The sequence below is a fragment of the Gossypium hirsutum genome, chromosome D01 (assembly GCF_007990345.1).
Source record: "Gossypium hirsutum isolate 1008001.06 chromosome D01, Gossypium_hirsutum_v2.1, whole genome shotgun sequence".
NCBI classification, from domain to species: Eukaryota; Viridiplantae; Streptophyta; class Magnoliopsida; order Malvales; family Malvaceae; genus Gossypium; species Gossypium hirsutum.
In genome coordinates, this window is record NC_053437.1 from 18,549,396 (window position 1) to 18,570,799 (window position 21,404).

Consider the following 21,404-nt stretch of genomic DNA (forward strand, 5'->3'; position numbering starts at 1 on the left):
CTTTCATTCAGTTTTGAATGATTTTGAAAAGGAAATTTTGTTTTATTAAAACCTCAAAATGGCGCCGTTTTGTCCAGGCCCTGACTCGCGCGGTGACCCGACCCGAAGGGGAGGATCCGCGCGCTCTGACGTCAGGTGGGGAATTTGCGCACTTAGCCCCTTTCTTTTGCAGCGCGCGTCAATTAAATCCTTTTTATTCGTTTTAAAATTTGGGTTGCGTATTTCATTTTTATTTCAATTTGATACCACATTGCGCAGCGTTTTGGAAGGGAAGGAATTATTTCCTTTTTAGTCTCCCACTATCGCTCGCGTGTTCAAATTGATCTTTTTTATTGTTTTAAATTTTGCCCCCATTTTTTGTTTTAAATTCAATTCAATCATTCTTTTCATTTTTTTATATATATTTTTACTATTATTATACTATTATTACTATTATTATGTTACATTGTATTGTTATTATTGCGTTGTTTTCTATTATTATTACTACTATAATTGCAATACATATACACGCATATTTTTATATAATATATGTGCATATTTTAATATATACTTTTGAGGGTTTAAATTTGCATATGTTTTACGCATGCATACTTGTTTTATTTTACTTTTCTAAATTTCTTTGTATACTTTATACTTTATATTTATATATATGTTCCATAACACATGCACGTTTTAATACACTTATGTACCCGTTTTTAAAAATTATTATAAATATTTATATTGTTTTACATAATCTATTATTTTATATATTATCGAATGCAGGTCTTGAGAAAATTATTCTTAAGATTGAGAAAGTTCCAGCTCAAGCTAAATCCAGCGAAATGCACTTTTGGGGCCAAGTGAGAAAAATTGTTAGGCTTTGTGGTCAGTGAAAAGGGAATCGAGATTGATCCAGACAAAGTGAAGGCAATACGGGATTTACCTTCACCCCGCACTCAGAAAGAAGTTCGAGGATTCCTCGGAAGACTGAACTGCATTGCTAGGTTCATTTCACAACTAACCGAGAAATGTGACCCTATATTTCGTCTTATGAAGAAACATAATCCTGGTACTTGGGATGAAGAATGCGAAGAAGCCTTTAACAAGGTGAAGCAGTATTTGTCTAATACTCCAGTGCTATCACCACCTAGCCCGGATAGGCCCCTGATATTGTATCTGACAGTATTTGATAATTCCATGGGGTGTGTGCTAGGCCAACATGATGAAACAGGGAGAAAAGAAAGGGCGATATATTATCTCAGCAAGAAATTCACTAACTGTGAAATGAAATATTCGCCTATTGAGAAGCTATGTTGTGCCTTGATTTGGACAACTCGGAGATTAAGACAGTATATGTTATACCACACGACCTGGCTAATTTCAAAGTTAGACCCGTTAAAGTATGTGATGGAGTCAACTGCTTTGAATAGGAGGATGGCCCGATGACAGATCTTACTGTCTGAATTTGATATTGTCTATGTGAGCCAGAAGGCTGTAAAAGGGAGTGCAATTGCTGACTTTCTGGCTAGCAGGGCTTTGGAAGATTACGAACCGTTAAGTTTTGATTTTCCGAATGAAGACTTGTTGTATGTAGCCTCTACTGAAGAAAGTTCCCAAGAAGGTCACAGTTGGAAGCTAAACTTTGGAGCCTCGAACGCTGTGGGCAATGGAGTTGGGGCAGTCTTAGTATCCCCGAATGGTGATCATTATCCTTTCACTTGCAAATTGGATTTTGATTGTACAAACAATATGGCAGAATACGAAGCGTGCATCATGGGTATTCATCCAGCCATAGAGCGAGGAATCAAAGTATTAGAGGTCTATGGAGATTCAGCATTGGTTATATATCAGCTCAAGGGTGAGTGGGAGACGAGAGATCCCAAATTAGTGAGTTATCGAAAGTTGGTCCTTGAATTGATTAAAAAGTTTGAGGACATCACTTTCTGCTATCTCCCACGAGATGAGAACCAAATGGCTGACGCACTGGCTACTTTAGCCTCCATGATCAAGGTGAACAGACGTGAGGATATGAAGCCTATACAAATGAGTATCCATAAAGACCCAGCTCATTGTTACAATATCGAAGAAGGAGAAATTGATGATAACCCTTGGTATAAAGATATTTTACGATATGTAAAAAGCCGGGAGTATCCAGCCCAGGCAACTGAGAATGAAAAGAGAACTCTGAGAAGGCTAGCCATTGATTACATCTTAGATGGGGAGATCTTATACAAGAGGGGAAAAGATCAGGTTCTATTAAGATGTGTGGACGCCGTGGAAGCAAAGAAAATCCTGGAGGAAGTCCATGAGGGCATCTATGGAACGCATTCTAGTGGGTTCACAATGGCTAGACAGATTATGAGATTCGGGTATTACTGGTCCACTATGGAAGAAGATTGCATTAATTATTCCAAAAAGTGTCATAAATGTCAAATCTATGGTGATAAAATGCATGCACCTCCTTCACCTCTTCATGTCATGACTTCTCCATGGCCTTTCTCCATGTGGGGTATGGATGTCATCGGGCCAATATCGCCGAAGGCTTCAAATGGGCATCGTTTCATATTCGTGGTTATTGACTATTTCACCAAATGGGTAGAGGCTGCGTCGTATGCTAACGTTACAAAGTCATCAGTCAGTAAGTTCTTGAAAAGGGAGATCATATGTCGGTATGGAATGCCTGAAAGAATCATATTCGACAATACGTTGAACTTGAATAACAGCTTCATAGCAGAAGTCTGTAGTCAATTCAAGATCAGACATCACAATTCATCGCCGTATCGCCCAAAAATGAATGGTGCAGTGGAAGCGGCCAATAAAAATATAAAGAAGATTGTGGGGAAGATGACTGAGACTTACAGGGACTGGCATGAGAAGTTACCGTTTGCCCTCCTGGCTTATCGAACGTCAATCAGGACCTCCACCGGGGCAACGCCTTTCTCCTGAGTTTATGGCATGGAGGCAGTTTTGCCCATCGAAGTTGAAATCCCTTCTCTCCAGGTTTTGACCGAGCTACATTTGGATGAAGCAGAATGGGTTCAGTCTCGATACGACCAGTTGAACTTGGTAGAGGGAAAAAGGCTAAAGGCTATTCAGCATGGTCAGATGTACCAGAAAAGAATGATGCGAGCCTACAACAAGAAGGTCCGACCTAGAGAATTTCACGAGGGGGACTTGGTGTTGAGAAAAATTATTCCTCTACAAAAAGATTTTAGGGGGAAATGGATGCCGAATTGGGAAGGTCCTTATGTTGTCAAAAAGGCCTTTTCTGGAGGAGCCCTAATCCTGGCTGAAATGGATGGAAGAACATTGCCTAATCCAGTAAATTCAGATTCAGTCAAGAGATACTTTACTTGAAGAAGGGAAGGAACCAAGATGAAAACCCGCAAAGGGCGCTTTGATTCCAAAAAAAAAATGGAGAGGCTAGGGTGAAAACCCGCAAAGGGCACCTTAAGACCAAAAGGGATTTGAGTTGAAAACCCGAAAAGGGCGGCTCAAATTTTGATTGGCACGTGGTAGTCTTGCTATACCTAAATCGGCAAAAAGGAATAGACGACATCTTGGGGCATCAACAAACTACTGTGAATCTCCTAAACATGTGTTGAGTTCAGAAGGGTCTTCGAAAAGTTGTATAGAGAAATTCAAACAGAGATATCTGGGGCACTTATCATAGTATTTGTATTCGTTGTTTTAGAATATTTCATTCTTTTTCAATATAAATGTCCCCAGACAATTCCTCTATCATTGACAATTCATTGCGGGTTATGCCCCCAAATTAACTTTGTTTTATTCATCGTTACGATCTTTTCGCAAGCATGTTGCATTAGAATGACGATTAATGGACTAGTAAAACTTTCACAAGGGAAGTTTTTCATATTACTCTAGAAATCTTTAAACAGCTCAGGAACCTGAAACAGGACTATTGTTTAGACCTTCACCGGGTTAAAAGGTCGGAGATATCTGGGAGTCAAGAGTCAAGATTAAAATTTGCAAGTTTTGACGAAGCATTGTTGCCACAAAGGAAGCCTTAATGAGCAATAATGACTTTAAACATTTAATATGCATTTTTCATGACATAACATTCAAATGTCATTTATACACGCCTAGTTAGGAGCATTTGATTCATTCTGATCATGACATCCTAATCATTAGGCATAATTAGGTTCATAAAGTGAATTATACAGGTCATGTTCCACAGAGAACAGATCGGTGAAATCACAAAGCTTTATTGCCCTGAGCAACAGTGGGGCAGGTGGAAAAGCAGCAGATCTTGTCTTCATGTACTAGCGTGAAGTAGATCAAAGACAACAGATCTTGTCTTCCCATTCTGGTGGCGAAGTAGATTGGAAAAACAGATTTTGTCTTTCCATACTGGTGGCGAAGTAGATTGAAGATTACAGATCTTATCTCCAAAGCAGTAGTGGAGCAGATCAAAGATGGCAGATTTTACCTCCCTGAGGTTGCAGTGGAGTATATTGAAGCCAGTAATTCTATTCCCCGGTCGGCAGTGGAATCGATTGAAGAAAGCAGATCTTGTCTTCATGTATTGGCGTGAAGTAGATCGGAAAAGCAGATTTTGTCTTCCCATACTGGTGGTGGAGTGGATCGAAGATATAAGTCTTATCTCCCCGAAGTTGCAGTGGAGTAGACAAACGTAACCAATCCTATCTCCTTGAAGTTGCAATGGAGTGGATTAGAACCGCAGATCTCATCTCTCTGAAATTGCAGTAGAGCAGATCACATCAGATTTACCCTTAAGTTGTAACAGAACAAGTTGAAGCTATAAATCTTATCTCCCTGAAGTTGCAGTGGAGTAGATTAAAGATAGCAGATTTTGTTCTTTTGAGAAGCTACAGCATACGAAGCCTATCTCTCGGACATTGCAGTTGAGTAGATTGGAACACCAGTTCCTATACCTCTAAAGATACAGTAGGAAGGATCGAGGTTACCTAAAGAAGAGAAGCATTAGAGAAGCTGAGGCTCAATAAGAATGGGCACAATTGAGCCTTGTGGTCTTTGCTCTATTCCTGTTACACGACAATGAGCAAAGAGGGGCAGCTGTAATAAGGTCCAATTGGTCTGGGTCCAAACTAAACAAAAAGCATGACAGACCCAACAAATAAGTGGCCCAATCGGCCTAGAACAATCCCGGCCCAAAGCAAAACAAAAAAACAAAAGAACCCTAGCCTCTCTCTGTTCCAGCGCCGCAAGTAGCCCCAACGCCTCCAATAGACCCCGATCGACGCACAATTCGGGACTAGCTCCTCCACGCACGCGCCGTAATCTCCACGATACCTGCAAAAAACGGGCTCAAAGAGCCCGAAGGAAGAAAACAAGCAGAAAATAGCATTTTTTGTTTATTTTATTTTTCTTTTTCATGCTATAAAAGGCCGACTTTGATCTTGTAAAAAAGGAGAGGGAGAAAAAAGACGGATATTGAATAACAGAGAAATAGAAAAAAAGAAATTGAAAGGAAAACAGAGTATAAAGTTTTTAAAGGTGAGTCGGGTGTTTTTAGTTTCATTTTTATTTTATTTTTTTTCTCCTCTCCTTTTGCGTTTTATGGTTTTAAAAAAAATAACAAAGAAAAGGGAAAGGGTTTACCTCATTTGTTGAGGACGCCGGACTGGTGGCCATCTCCGTCGCGATCAGAGCTTGGCCAGGCGAGCGGCGGCGCGAGGACGCTGGGGGGGAAACCCTAGCAGAGCACCAGATGATTTTTTTTAGTTTTTTTTCTTCTTTCATTCGGTTCTGAATGATTTTGAAAAGGAAATTTTGTTTTATTAAAACCTCAAAACGGCGCCGTTTTGTCCAGGCCCTGACCCGCGCGGTGACCCGACCCGAAGGGGAGGATCCGTGCGCTCTGACGTCAGGTGGGGAATTTGCGCACTTAGCCCCTTTCTTTTGCAGCGCGCGTCAATTAAATCCTTTTTATTCGTTTTAAAATTTGGGTTGCGTATTTCATTTTTATTTCAATTTGATACCACATTGCGCAGCGTTTTGGAAGGGAAGGAATTATTTCCTTTTTAGTCCCCCACTATCGCTCGCGTGTTCAAATTGATCTTTTTTATTGTTTTAAATTTTGCCCCCATTTTTTGTTTTAAATTCAATTCAATCCTTCTTTTCATTTTTTTTATATATTTTTTTACTATTATTATACTATTATTACTATTATTATGTTACATTGTATTGTTATTATTGCGTTGTTTTCTATTATTATTACTACTATAATTGCAATACATATACACGCATATTTTTATATAATATATGTGCATATTTTAATATATACTTTTGAGGGTTTAAATTTGCATATGTTTTACGCATGCATACTTGTTTTATTTTACTTTTCTAAATTTCTTTGTATACTTTATACTTTATATTTATATATATGTTCCATAACACATGCACGTTTTAATACACTTATGTACCCGTTTTTAAAAATTATTATAAATATTTATATTGTTTTACATAATCTATTATTTTATATATTATATATATATATGTATATCTAAATGTATGCGAATGCAGATTTTCATGTATACTACACATTTTTTTTATCTTGTAAATACATACACATGTACATATTTTTATATTTTTATTTTATTTTCACGATTTTCAAATATATATCTGCATGCATTTTTTGTTAGTTTTGATTGTTATACTCCATTCCATTTTTTTATGTATCCTTGTATATGCGTATTAAATATATGTGTACATATATTTGCAAATTTACTTGTTAATTGTACTTGTATATGTTTTCGCGAATATTTATTCGTGTATGCTGAAAATTAAAGGATCTGTATCATATTGTATATTAGCTCTTTAATATACCCTCTTGAAAATATATTTTGGTTTTAACCCTTCATCAAAGTTATTTTCTTGATTTAAAGGTTTTTTTTGAATAAAAGCCTTTTTTGGAAGTTTGGGATTTTCGAGGGAAATTGAGCCCTAACATATTGGGTTCCGATTTTCTTCGTCAATCCTAAATGACCGAGAATAGTTTTTATTCAAAATGCATAAAAATCATTTTTGGAAACTTAACTTGTTGTGCCCTAACGTATTGGGTGTGGCATGTTGCTTTCTCGAAATGAAGATTTTCGTAAAATAAGAGAGATATCCAAAGTTCGGGGATTATGAGGAATTGTACCCTAACGTATTGGGACTCGATTTCTTTACATCACTTGAACAATTGGTTATCCTTTTGCAAATTTCATCATTCAAACTTATTTTAAAATCTTTTTTAACTTTCGACACTAAGACATTAAATAGTCAATTTGGTACCGATTTTTGGACGTTACGAGGGTGCTAACCCTTCCTCGTGCGTAACTGACTCCCGAACCTGTTTTCAAAATTCGCAGACCAGAATATTTTTTAAGGTGGGCCGGTCACACCTTAATAAAGGATCGGTGGCGACTCCAGTTTTATTTTTAAAAGTCGACAACTAAATTTTTTGTTTTCAAAAAACGGTTTCGACACACATTATCATATGTATAATGTTATTTCCATATATTACTCACTAAAAATTCAATTAATAGATTAACGACTATTATTTGGGTCAAGACTGAAATTTCAAAATTCAAAAAGTATAGGGACTTAAAATGATCCAATTGGAGAGTATGACATAAATCTGCAACTGTACACATAGTACAAGACTAATAATTAAAGTGTCACTATTTGAGTCAGGATTAAGATTTCAAAAATAAAAAAGTACAGGGAGTAATAACAGAATTAAACCTAAATTTTATCACCTTACTTATAGGTTATTGAACACACATTTGACTCCGCTTTTGTTATGCTTTGATTTTGAATCACTCCTCCAACACCCACCAATCACATTACCAAAAGCTTTGATTTCATCAAAAGGAAACAAAGGATGAAAATGTTGTTTTACTACTAAAATAATAGGGTAGTTAAAGGGGTTGGTGTAATTAATGTCTCCATTCATACAACCCAATGACAACGATTGTTGACCTTGTAATTTTAATCAAACCCTTGCGGAGCAATATTCTTTAAAAATGCAATCACTCACCTTGAAATTAAAACAAACTTAGATTGCATTAATATGAATTCATAGTTGATGAGCTAATCATATACTTTCATTACCATACATCATCAAAACTCTTTAACACTAAATTTACTTATTTTTTTAATAATATGGTACCAAATATTAAAAATACATTCGAATTGTATAAAAATATACATTATTATGCATCAAAAGTTAGAGATATATTTACGTTCTATAAAATTACACATTATCATGCATAAAGCATTAGCTCCGTTTATTAAAATTAAAAATACAATTACCAAGACTTATTTAGAGTAAGGGGTTAAAGTTCTAGTCGCACTTAAATAATATGGGTTTGAACCTTGTCATTACGGTTAATGTGAGGCTTACTATGCCCAATGATAAGTTGACATGTTGCAACAAAAATCCATGATGTTTACACATCACATCCTCTAAAAAAATAAATTATCAAACGAAAATAATACTTTTATAAAAAATATATGAAAATTTTTAATTCCAAAATTATATAAAATATTTTCTAATTTTAAAATATTTTTTATTTTACCTAATTTTTTATATTTATAAAAATATCTTTTTCTATTTTTTGTTTCTCTCTTAATTTTTTAAAATTTTTGCATTTTCATTTCCTTCAAAATTTCAAAATATTATATACATTGTAGTTTTATGATTATTTTGATTTTGATTTTAATTCATTTTTCCCAAAGTGTTAATAAAAAAAATATGTTATTCAAATTTTAGATTTTTTTAAAATAATTAATTTTAATTTTTTGAAAATTTTAAAATTATATTTATATATGTTTTTTAAATATTAATATATTTTTATAATTTTTATATTTTTTAAATTTTATATTTCTTATATATTCACTTTTCGTTTATTTTTAATTTTCATTTTTCCTTTGAATTCTTATTTCTTAAGCAAATATAAATTTTTATTGATTTTTAAATTTAACCTTTTGTTCATATTCAATATTTTTATATATTTCTCTTTCTTTGCTCAGAGGGTGATATGTTAGATTAAATGGATTTTGTTGTCACGTGCTAGTGTATCATTAGGCAAATAATAACATGCCACTTTCTTTGAGTTTCTATTTGCCTCCACCTATATTTTGGCGTGTAAAAGAGTTAAAAGCAAATGAGCCATGAAGATACAATGATGGAGATCTCATGGTGAAGTAGTTTGTCCAATCGTTAAAAGGAAATGTCTTTGATTGATATATTGATCTTGAGCCTAGGATGATTGGCAGTTGGGAAGAACTTGAGCATGAGTTTCTCAATTGATTCTTTTGCACTCACCGTATTAGCATGATCAAGCTCACAAACTTACAGTAGTGGACAAATGAGCTAGTCATCGATTACATACATTGTTGGAAGAATTTAAGCCTCAATTACAGAGAGAACTTGTTAGATTTCTCCTTCATCAACATGTGCAAACAAGATATGAATTGGAGCTTGCACTACATTCTCCAAGGCATCAAGTCAATGTCCTTTGAAGAATTAACTACTTGAGCTTAAGATATGGAGTTGCGTATGAAAGTTGCTAGAAATTAAGAAACTCATCAGCAAGAAACTCGCAAATGGGGCAAATTTTTTGTTGAAAATTAAGACATTGAGTGGTCAATGGATGTGATTGTGAAACCCATTTCTATTTATGTCAAAGGAAAAATAAGAGTCACAATGAAGGAGAGGTAAGAAAGGAAGTATCCTTTCCTTGATATCATGTTCCAAACATGCTTGAAGAGCTTTTGAAATCTAAGTTGATTCGGTTGCCAAAATTAAAAAGACATGGAAAAGTTGATTGAGCAAATGAACCTAACTAATGCAAATATCACCACTTGATTAGCCATATTCTTGTGAATTGCTTTATTTTGAAAGACAATATAATGCAACTTTATGAAGAAAGGAAAATTTTCCATTATGCTTAGAAAAAAGTTTTGTTGCACAGCGAAAAATTATTATTTTTCCTAAAACTTGAGTAGGTGTGTTATTAATAGCAATAAACTATTTACCAAATTCATACATGTATTTGGGAATAGGCAGTATAAGTCATTTCTCAACTTTTGGCCAATACGATCTTCTACACTATTCTTGAACTTCGACTTGCTTAGAGTATGTGCTCTAATTCATGAACCAATGAAAACTATGAAAACTTTCTATTGGTTTTCAGTGGGAATATCAATAACTCAAAGGGTAAAAACCTAAAAGTGAACTCTTTCAAAATTAGAATCAATTTAGAAGAATAAATCTAAGTGAATTTTAACAGAGTGGCAACACTTAGTATGGTCTATTTTAACCTAGCCAATGGTTTCTATTCATAAAGAAAATCACAAGAGTTTTAGTTGAACAAGAAGAAACTGAATAATAATATTTTAATAGAAAATATAATAATTCCCCACTATGAATAGGGAGGGGCGATGGCCACCCTAGTTCACGGAGTTCACCCTTGTTTTAGGAACTAGGGTTGTTGCCCATCATACTACAAGATGGACCATTGAGCCTGTTTTGTGTATTGAGTACTATTATATGTGTTTTCTAGACTTTTAACTAACCCATATAATTTAACTAACCCAATAAACAATTTTTTTATTTCCCAAAGTATTATTTTATTTAGAATAAACTTAATTAAAAATTTTCTAATTAAATTATCTTCTTAACCTAATTTTAATTTTATTAAAGCCATGATAATTTTATCGTACTAGAATCTAGCGTAAATAAATTTAATTATCTTGAAACACCCCAAAACTCGACCTAGAAGTTAGGCCTGAATCTGGCGTGTCACATTGAAGTGTTTTTCGAAAAAAATGTTTTCATTAAAAACCTTTCTTGAAATTTCAAACTTCTTGCCATTAAAAACTTGTATAAAACCTCAGTTTGCGTTTGTTTATTTTCAATAGAGGTTTATTAAAAATTTATCACCTTCAAAACCTTATTGTTGCAGAAGATTAAGTTAACGCAAATGATTTACAAAAATGTGATATTTAAAAATTGAAGTGCGGAAATGTAGTGTTAGAAAACAATTATTGTTTTTGGAAAATCATGTTCTACTTCTAACAGATATAAATCACAATCACATCAAATCCAAAATTTAAAATCTAGAAATTATAGAGGCCTTATTACAACCCGAATCAAAATCAAATTGCTGAAGTAAATGAGCAAAACAGAATAAAACAAGTGTCGTTGTGTGGCCCTCTCCGAGTCCCTCGCAGCTTCAAACTGTGTAACGCTGGGGATTATCTGAAATGTTAAAAACGGGGTGAGTTTGCGAAAACTCAGTGTGTAATTCCCACTTATTAAAGAAACAGAATCAGTCTAGGCCTGAGCCCTTTAACAGTAACAGTATTAGTGTGGGCCTTAGCCCATTACGGTATCGGTGGCAAATGGCCTTAGCCCCCATCAGCCTCGGTTGGGCCTGAGCCCGAATCAAATGGCACATATCACATATATTTGGGCCTAAGCCCATCTCAATATCAGAGTCAGTATATGCAATGCATAAATACCCATACCAACCTTGCACTCCATCTCCTGTCCAACCCAACACTCTTGTGGGGATTAAATCGACCCACCCATCCCTACACTCCTTATGTAGCACCGGTTGTGGCACCAACCAATATTGCAACAGAGCTGCCAATCACATAATCGGCTTATAGCCATTGGTGGGTCCATAGTCGTCTCATGCTACCCTTGCGACCATCACATATCAATCACTTCATCCAATACAAGATCCCAACCCCAAGCAGTATGTTGTGTATGCAGTATGCCATGCTCAGAATCAGTCATATATATATATCATAAAACAAGTCGGTCATACACACATTTCTATTCTTAGGGGTATAACAGTTATTTTACCCTATGGAGGTATTTTAGTAATTTTACCATTCAGGGGTATTTCGATAATTTTACCATTCGGGGGTATTTCGGTAATTTTACCCATTGGGGTATTTCGATAATTTTACCCATCGAGGGTATTTCAGTCATTTTACCCATCAAGGGTATTTCGGTCATTTTACACATTGAGGGTACTTCGATCATTTTACGCATAGAGGGTATTACTGTCATTTAACAACATTTTTGAATGTCAACAGTCGCCTTGAGTGACACAGATAACCTAAATGGTCATAACGGTGTAAATGGGCCCAAGGCCCATATTCGACCTAAATGGGCCACACGCTCGTGTTGCTCATTTAGCCCAAATCAAATCACGATTATGCGAACTACATAGCCCAGTCTAGTATTTGCCACTTAACGTAGATTTTATTCGTTGGGGCCCACGAGCCCATTGGGCCCACACGACTCATTTTAGCCCAACGAGGCCCATAACGACCCAAGAGCACGAGAACGCTCGTGGTGGCCTCTACAATCTAACAACATATTTCATGGGCTCGGTTCACCAAACGAGCGTTCACACGCCCATGTGGCCTCAGTTGTATTTCTAACTTTTCGGCTTTTCGACTTTTACCAATTCATAGAAGAGACAATGTGATTACATACCTTTTCACGAAAGCTAGCGAAACACCTCTTGGCACCAACCTACATTGATTTGAATATTCGGTCAGCCCTTTAATAACCAATATTTTCAAGTACTTAAACCACACTTAAACAATCATCACCTACCACGATTATAAGAAATATGGCCTACTCTTCTAAGATTCTTGGCCAAAGCACGATTCCACATTCTTGATGATCATCTGCTCAAGCAGCAATTTTTATTAAACGGACATGGTCACTTGAATATGATTTAAGAAAAAACCAACACCAAAATCATAGCATATTCAGCCTACCAACCAACTTACCCTAACGATCAAACAATTGGTGAAGGGAAGATTTGGAACGCCTCCACACACTAAAGAATCCTCTTTTCTCTTATCGAGATTTTAACACCTGAAATTGATGATGATAAAATCGGTTAGAAAAGCTTAGGTATATTCGGCAAAGCACAATAGAGAAAGGATGGTAACTGAAAGTACATAAAAGAGCCTTGAAGAAATCAGTTGGGATGGGGAGAGTGGGAAGCAGAGAAGAAGAAGATGGTGAGTAGGTTCGGCTTTGTAAAAAAATAAAAGAATAGAGGGAAGAGAGAAGAGAAGTGCATGTGGCACTGTTAGGAGAGTAGAGAAAATAGAATATGGTGTTCGACAGAGAAAGAAAAATGATACCAAAAAGAAAGTTACCTATTCGGCAAATGTAGAAAAGAATGAAATAGCAGCAATTTTGGTCACCTCAATAGCTAAAACGCAAAACTTGAAAGAAATCCCCGAATGGTAAAAACCCAAAGAAAATTTGGCACTCTCCTCTAAAACCTCACAAAACTAAACAAAGAAATGCCTAGTGCCGAAAATGCTCCCTTGCTTTCCCCTTAGCCGAATGTCACTAAGCCTTAGAGTCCCAATCGGCCATAACACCCTACCAGCCTCCCATTTTTGAATTTCCTTGATTTTCTCCCCAATCTCATTCTTGATTTACTCCACAAAACCCTCCAAGACCAATTCAAACTTCACCTAACAGAGTTTCGGTCAAATTCCACTTCTCATGCTGCAAGGAAATAAAATAAATACTCTATTGCGCATCATGAGACTCGAACTTGAGCTCCCTTGCAACCTTGAACATGCCACTTACCACTGGACCACATTATTACTAATAAGGCCTAAGTGCCAGTGTCTAGGTTCATTTAAGAGAAAACTAAAAATAAAATGCAAAAGCCAAGACTTGAACCCAAACTCCCTTGTAACCTTAATGACGCCACAACCACTAGACCACATGCTTCCTTAATGACTCCAGGTTCAACAAAACTGCGATGACTAATTAATTTAATTTTTACTTTGAACTTCAATTATTTAATCACAATCAATTAAAAAATAATTCAAAAAAATAATTTAATCTCTAAGGCATTTCTTATTCATAGCGAGAAAACACATTCGCAACAAATAATGATACATGCGATCTATTTTCTAATTTGTCGTTTTCATTTATTAATCTCATTGATTCAAATACAAACCATCAAGATTGTACTAAGCTAGAAGAGGGTTTGATGGGAAATATATAATTAGGGTTCAAATAATTTGTAATTAAGTTCTAATTCTTCATCTATTAATTGCAATATTATTTAGTCATGGAGTCATTCCACTAAAGTTTCATGACTGAGTTCTCCCTATTATATATCATTACAAAAGCTACTTATCAAGTGTTCCTCCAATGACCTTGCCATATGTGTGTTACCCTTATAGGATATCCTTAATCTCTTTGGGTTAAATTCGATCACCCAATATCTATTTTATTTCATGGTAACCACTACATCTTCCTTCACGGAAAAGTCATTACTAACACATAGTAATTAAATCATTTGTACTAGACAAATGACCTATGACTACGTTACTTTTTTCATTTATCATGTAATGCCAATGAGAGGATATCATTTACCTTTTTCTTTGAGCTATAAATTTCATTATTGTAAGTGAAACCATGTCATGTAGAATTTATATATCCAACATACCAACTTTCAGCTCTATTACCAATTAAACTCAAGCTTTCAATACATCAAAGCATACAAGTCACATACACATAGTTCGTCACTTAATTAGGATTGAAGTAAGTCACATTATGAATACCACAAGTGAATTGATCCTAGATCATGAATCCATAAATGGATCTAGGATTCATTGTACTTAGGTCACGTCCATGGTATTATGAATCCAAACAATCACACTTACGTCTCTATCTTTTAAGAGTCATTCGCTTTGATACCCAAGACATAATAATCTTTTAATCAATTTTCTCAATTCCAATTAGCTTATGAAACATTTAGATTACCTACTAATTATAAGTTGTCTTCTCACATTACGATCCAATCATATAATGTAACATAATATTAGTTAAACATTAGGTAATCGATGAGCCAATATTTGTTTTCCATTTTGCTTTACGTGCAAAAAAAGAGAGAGGATAAATACAAATTATATTAATGTGAATGATGAAATTTATTAAACCAATCTGTTCAAAAAATTACAATTACAAATGACCAAAAACTACACTAAGGACACTAGATCCTAACAGTCTCCCACTTGCCCTAGTGAATACCCTCTATATGTTTTTCAAAACACCTAGCCTATTACATCGAAAAATTTAAATCTTGAGTTGCAATGGTAACTTTGAGTATTAAATTGAAAAGCTTGCTATTGAACGAGATCTAATGTAAATAAGAGAAATTTGAGAGCTGGTTGATAAAAGATTAGATTTCAACCTTTAGTTCAGTTGCTTTTGAACTAGAAATCTTTTTAGTGGGAGACATGGTGATTAGAGATATCTACAAATTATTATTGAATTGATTTTGGTGAAAGAAGTATAAGAGGATTATATAAATGAGAGATGTTATTCTTCGGTGCTATTCTTTCATTTTTTTGTTCTTTCTTCATATTTTTCTCTAGTTTGTTTTGGAAGAGAGAAGATTAATGAGCGTTAAGCATGGAGGAAAGAGATTGAAGTTTGAGCATAGGAAATTAAAAATTTTCGTAATTGGTAAACTTTCTAACCTATCTATATTAGCAGATTTAAGAAAAAGAAAGAAAGTTAAGGATTTTCATTAATTCATTGATTTTGTTCTGTAATGGATAAAGTTGCAAATAATCATTAACTTAGCTCTACATGCAAACAAATTATGTTTCTTATGATTGTGAATTGTCTTCGTGGGATTTCTGAAATGGTTGTTATGTTTAGTTGGCTAGGGAGGCTTGAGAAATAAAGGAAAGCTAAGTAGATGGATTTGGTGTCAAGTTTCAGGTGAGTGCCAGAACTCAGGTCTTAAATGGTTGTTCATATTATATAGCATTGTGTGCTGGGTATGTTTAACTTAGTGTTTTGAAAATGATGAGTTATTCTACGGCTGAATGTTGATGTATAGTAATGCATGTTGTGTGTTGATTTGCAAATGCATGACTGGTTGTAAGTTTAACCATGTTGTGTAGATGAAATGTTTGGCATAATATATCTCGTATATTAATAGTAGTATTTGGTTGAGTGCTTATGTATGAAATGTATCTATATGAATGATATGCGAAGTATGGAGGGATATACTCTGTGTCATGTGTTATTTGACTTTGTGAAGGTTCGAGCTGATGGTAAAGAGTATGAGTATTATTAGTATTTGGCTTTATGGAGGCTTGGTTGGTTTGAACGGAGAATACGTGTACATGGATATGAAAACCCTTTAAAGGTAGTCTGAGACTCTATAGAGTCTAAGGCTTTAAGCCGTATGAATGAAAGCAAGTCCATGACCATAGCATAATCTAGGGAGGTCCACCAGATTTGCCTATATGGGATAATCCAGGGAGGTCTGCCAAATTCGCCTACATGGCATAATCCAACGGAGGCCTGCAGGGTAATTCGCATATGTGAATCTGTTTCTACCTGAGGAATTTCTTTTAGGAATTCACATTTTATGAGTTTGTATATGTAAGACATGATAGTCTGTCGGATTCGCTTACATGATAATTATACGTGGGGTTTCGCCCTTGGAAAGATTGCAAAATAGTTCACGGTTTTTAACCTATTTCTCTATGAGAAACCGTTTTCTTTATTAATTCGTAATGGGTGAGTAGCTTATTCAAGCATGCATCTGTCTAAGACTCTATGCGAAATGTGTATGTATTCGCAATATGGCTAATTTTCTATGAACCTGCCCCTAGATGAAAGTCTTCTTTTATGATTTTGTATATATTTTTCACAATTACGGATCTGTATACTTGAGTTTGGAACATGGGCCATAAGGGTCATCCTAGAAACTTGAGTTCCTTAGGACAAGTTACTAATAGCAGTCTGTAATAGAAACCAATCTCCAAGACCCACCGCACTTGGCTATCTATATCTATTGGTGCAAGTCACGTGCCATGGGAATTATCTATGGGTCTTCTTCTAAAAGTCCACAAGTAAGAATCCGTAAGGATTATCTTTCTAGGAAGTAATTGTGCATGAGTCTGCAAAGACAATTATTGAAGAAAGAATCTGTGGGTATAATCTGCCAAAATGTCAAACGTCTATAAATTTGTATTTCTAATTATACTTCTATGAAATATCATAAGTGGAATTTGTATATGTGCAAGATTGTGTATAGTACAAATGTGAAATCTCCTACTTTCAAGTCGTCTGTATTAGATCCAATGCAGTCGAGCAAGCCGAATTGTTCTCCAATATGTGTAAGTAGATAAGCGATGGTGTCATTAATGATAATGTACTAAATACAAGTTGAGACAATTAATGTTATGTCAATTCTACGCCAATAAGATTGGCGAACTGTCCTGGTACAGACAAAGTGAAACATGAATTCTAGTCCTTGAAGTTCAAGCCTACTAGCAATGTGCCAATTCAAGGTATGGACAATTCACTAAGTTCATTCGAACTTACTTGTGTTTTATTATGAATGGCAGGTAAAAAGGGCAATTCAAAGATTCGAGGAGGGACCAGGCTAGAATTTTCCATGCTCAAGCGAACTTACTTCTTAGTTGTAATATGCATACAAAAGGGTGACCTAGAGACGGAGCCTCAGGGTCAAACTTGAATTGTAATTAAGTGTGGTCACAAAATATTATTTCTAAGACTAAGTAAATATGTCAATATAGTAAGGCTACCTTTGTAATAATTTTATTAGCTTAAATTAAAGATATATAAATTTATTAAATTCATTGGCGACGTCAATTAGCTAACCGTGGTAAATAATATTTGTATTATGTGAATATAATATGCATAATGTATTAATATATGTGTTAGTTAAATTCAGGCTTGGAGTGTAACACCCTGTAGTTTGGATCTGGCGATCGGGTTGGGTATGGGGTGTTACATAGCCACCACGGTCTTGGTAAATGAAATCACAAGGTAGTAACAAATGCAAATTTGACTACATCTACTATTTCATTTTCCGTCTTCTCTCATGTAATATGATGTTTTCAATCAATGTGTTTTGTTTGTTTATGATTCATGGTTTCCTTAGTATTAACTATTATTGCACTATTATCGTAATACATTGTGATATCATTCTTTATACCAAGAATGAATTTAAGATTCATAACGAACTTCATAAGTCAGACTACTTCTTTTGTTGCCTCAAAAGCAGCTACATATTCGACCTCCATAGTAGAGTTAGCAGTACAACTGTGCTTCACACTTTTTCATCCTATGGTTTCACCACCTAGGACAAAAACATAGCCTGCTATCAATTTCCTCAAATCCTGACACATTAAAAAATCAGAATCAATATATCTAATAGGAGTTAAATCCCATCTATAATATACTAGCATATAATTGTTTGTTCTCCATAAATACTTGAGTATATCATCAACTGCTTGCCAGTGTTTTAGACCAAGATTCGTTTAATATCAACTCACCAATCCTACTGCAAATAGATATTTGGATGTGTGCAAAAAATTGCATACATGAGACTTCCTATTGTCGAAGCATAGTAAACCTCTCTCACTTACTCTCTTTATTTTTTTTGTCTTGGGACAGTTCTCTAAAGAAAAATAAAAACCCAATACAGAAGGTCATGTACCCTTCTTCGAATCAGCCATAGTAAAACGTTTTAATATCTTTCTATACATAAAAATATCACTTTTTTTTCGATCCGTAAGTAGTCGAATTTCTAGAACATAGTTAACTTCACCCAAATCCTTTATGCTGAAGTGTTGAGTTAACCATAGTTTAGCTGATGAAAACATCCTTGCATCATTCTCAATGAGTAGTATGTCATTGACATGAAGAACTAGGAATACCACATTTGCACCCTCAATTCATCTATAAACACAAGGTTTATCAAAATTTTTCTCAAATCCAAAAGTTTTGATCACTTTATCAAATTTTTGATTCCATGGGTGGGATGTCTACTTAAGTCCATATATTGACCTTAGCAAACTACAAACTTTATGCTCGTTCTCATTAGCTATATATCTAGTGGGTTGACCATGTAAATGCTTTCTTCAAGATAGTCATTTAGAAATGTTATCTTGGCATCCATTTAATGGATCTCGTAATCAAGAGCCATCGTAATAGATAACAGAATATAAATCAACTTGAGCATCACTACTAGAACGAAGGTTTCCTCGTAATCGATACCTTCTTTTTGTGTGTATCCCTTTTCCACAAGTTTGGCCTTATAGGTTTTGAACTTCGCTTCCACATTTCCTTCTTCTTGTTGATCCTCTAACACCTTATGGATTTTATTGTTAGAAAAATCTGGTTAAGAAAATAGATTTCAGTTGCAATGAAAGTTTTAAAATGTTGAAAACTGAGCTAGTTTGTGATATTTATAACAATACTTTTTCACAAATATACCTATGATTTGTGCAAGATGGATTTTACTCGTTCCCAACTTCCAACTGAATGACCTTCTCCACTATCCTCGTACCTTGAATTGGGTCAAGTGTGGGCTCAAGTAGCATGGACAAAACACATAACAAGAAACGATTTCATTACTTTTAGTAGGAAAGTAATTTTTTCAATAGAAACTTGTAGATATTGTAATTTTTAGAAAATAGAATTTATTCTTAGAAAGTAAATTTCTACTACTTTTTAGCATAACAACAATATATGAAACTTGTGTGTTAAAACTTATGTAAATATCTTAACTAGTGCCATCTATTTATAGGGAAAAATAAGAGAATCTTGGTTGAATATGGTTTACAAAATTAATACTTATTTAATAAAAACACTCCCCTAATCTAACTAGGAAAGTGATGGGCGAGACACCTTAGTAAATATTACTAGGGTTGCTATCCCACACTTATCATATGAGGGGATTGATCCTCTCATGTATTGGGTCTAATTATATGTAACAACTCGATTTTCAGTGGTGCCAGAAAAGGTGATTTTGGAACCCCATTTTCATAAACTAGGCTCGTAAATATTAAATATTTACGGAGTTAGTATAAAAGTATATTAAAGTTTGATCTTTCAAATTTTTCTAGTCTTTTTCATTATTTATTAGGGATAGGATATTTTTGGTGCTTTCAACGACCGCATCAAATTTTGGTGCCGTTGCCGGGGACTGGGAACATACTAATCTTGTTTTTTGTTTCTTATGACCAGACCAGCTCCAGGTACTCTTGCTTCGATTCAAAAATTGAGAAGACTGCTAGAGCCAATTGCAAGGAGACAAAGTTAAGGAAAAAATAGTTAGCGGCGGTTGGGACTCAAAGTAACCCACTGCCAGAAATTGAAGTCGACGACGAAGCTGAGTCTAGGGTTAATGAAAACCCTACTCGAACACTTGAAAGTGAAAAAGTAGAAGTCGACTCACCAGAAGAAGTGCTTAATGCCAGGGTTGATGAAAACCCAAATTTAGCACACTAACCAATGGATCAAACGATTCGGCAACTGGCTGAAGCTCCGACAGAACAACCGCCATTGTGCATCGCGTATCCTACTGTGGATACTGATTTTGAGTTGAAGTCAATTTTAAACTAGTTACTGCCAACTTTTCATGCGTTGCAAAATGAAAATCTCCACAAACATCTGAAAGAGTTTCATATGGTTTGTCTTAGCATGAAACCTTAGGGGGTAACTGAGGATCAGATTAAGTTACGTGCTTTCCCTTTCTCCCTAGCAGATTTTTCTAAGGAATAGTTATTTTATTTACCCACTGGATCTATTACAACTTGGGTTGATCTATCTCGTTTGTTTCTAAACAGGTTTTTTCCAGTGTCTCGAGCAGCTGAGCTAAGAAGAAAGATTTTTAGAATAAGGCAAAAAGAAGCTGAGTCCCTTTACGATTATTGGGAGCGGTTTAAGAAGTTGTGTGCAAGCTGCCCACAACATGGTACAACGGAGCAATCTCTCCTCCAATATTTTTATGAAGGTTTGAAGCCCAATGAGATGAATATTGTAGACACTACTAGTGGAGTAGAATTGGTCAACATGACTCCCCAACAAGCGAGAGATTTGATCTCCACGATGACTGCAAATTCTCAGCAGTTCCGAGCCAATATTGAACCCCCTAGAAGGGTTCACCAGCTAAGTAATTCAACCTTAGAGGATAAAGTTGATAGACTTACTAATATGATGAACTCTTTTATTGCAGAAAAAGCGAAGACAGGCCGGTTATGCGGAATATTTGCTACACCTAATCATGCAACCGATGCATGTCCCAGTTTGTATGATGATACCATGGCCCATCTGGATGCTGTGGGAAATTTCCCTAGGCCGCCACAAGGGCAATACGGCCTCTACGCTAATATCTACAACCCAAGGTGGAGGGACCATCCTAACTTAAGTTATACGACCCCTACGCTAATATCTACAACCCAACTAATGTTCTTGATTTTCAACAGCAAACTCTTAATTTCCAAAAAGAGATGAAGGATTTCCAACAGAAAACCGAGGTGTCCATCGGAGAGTTGACCATATCGATTGAGAAATTGACCTCTCA

At 35.2% G+C, this 21,404-nt stretch overlaps 1 non-coding gene across 1 annotated transcript; it reads right to left on the reverse strand.

Moving 5' to 3' along the window:
- Positions 1-20,692: 20,692 nt before the first annotated feature.
- On the reverse strand, positions 20,693-20,799 carry LOC121214295 (small nucleolar RNA R71). The gene has a single exon (XR_005909879.1). It is a non-coding gene; the product is annotated as a small nucleolar RNA R71 (small nucleolar RNA).
- Between the last annotated feature and the right edge of the window lie 605 nt (positions 20,800-21,404).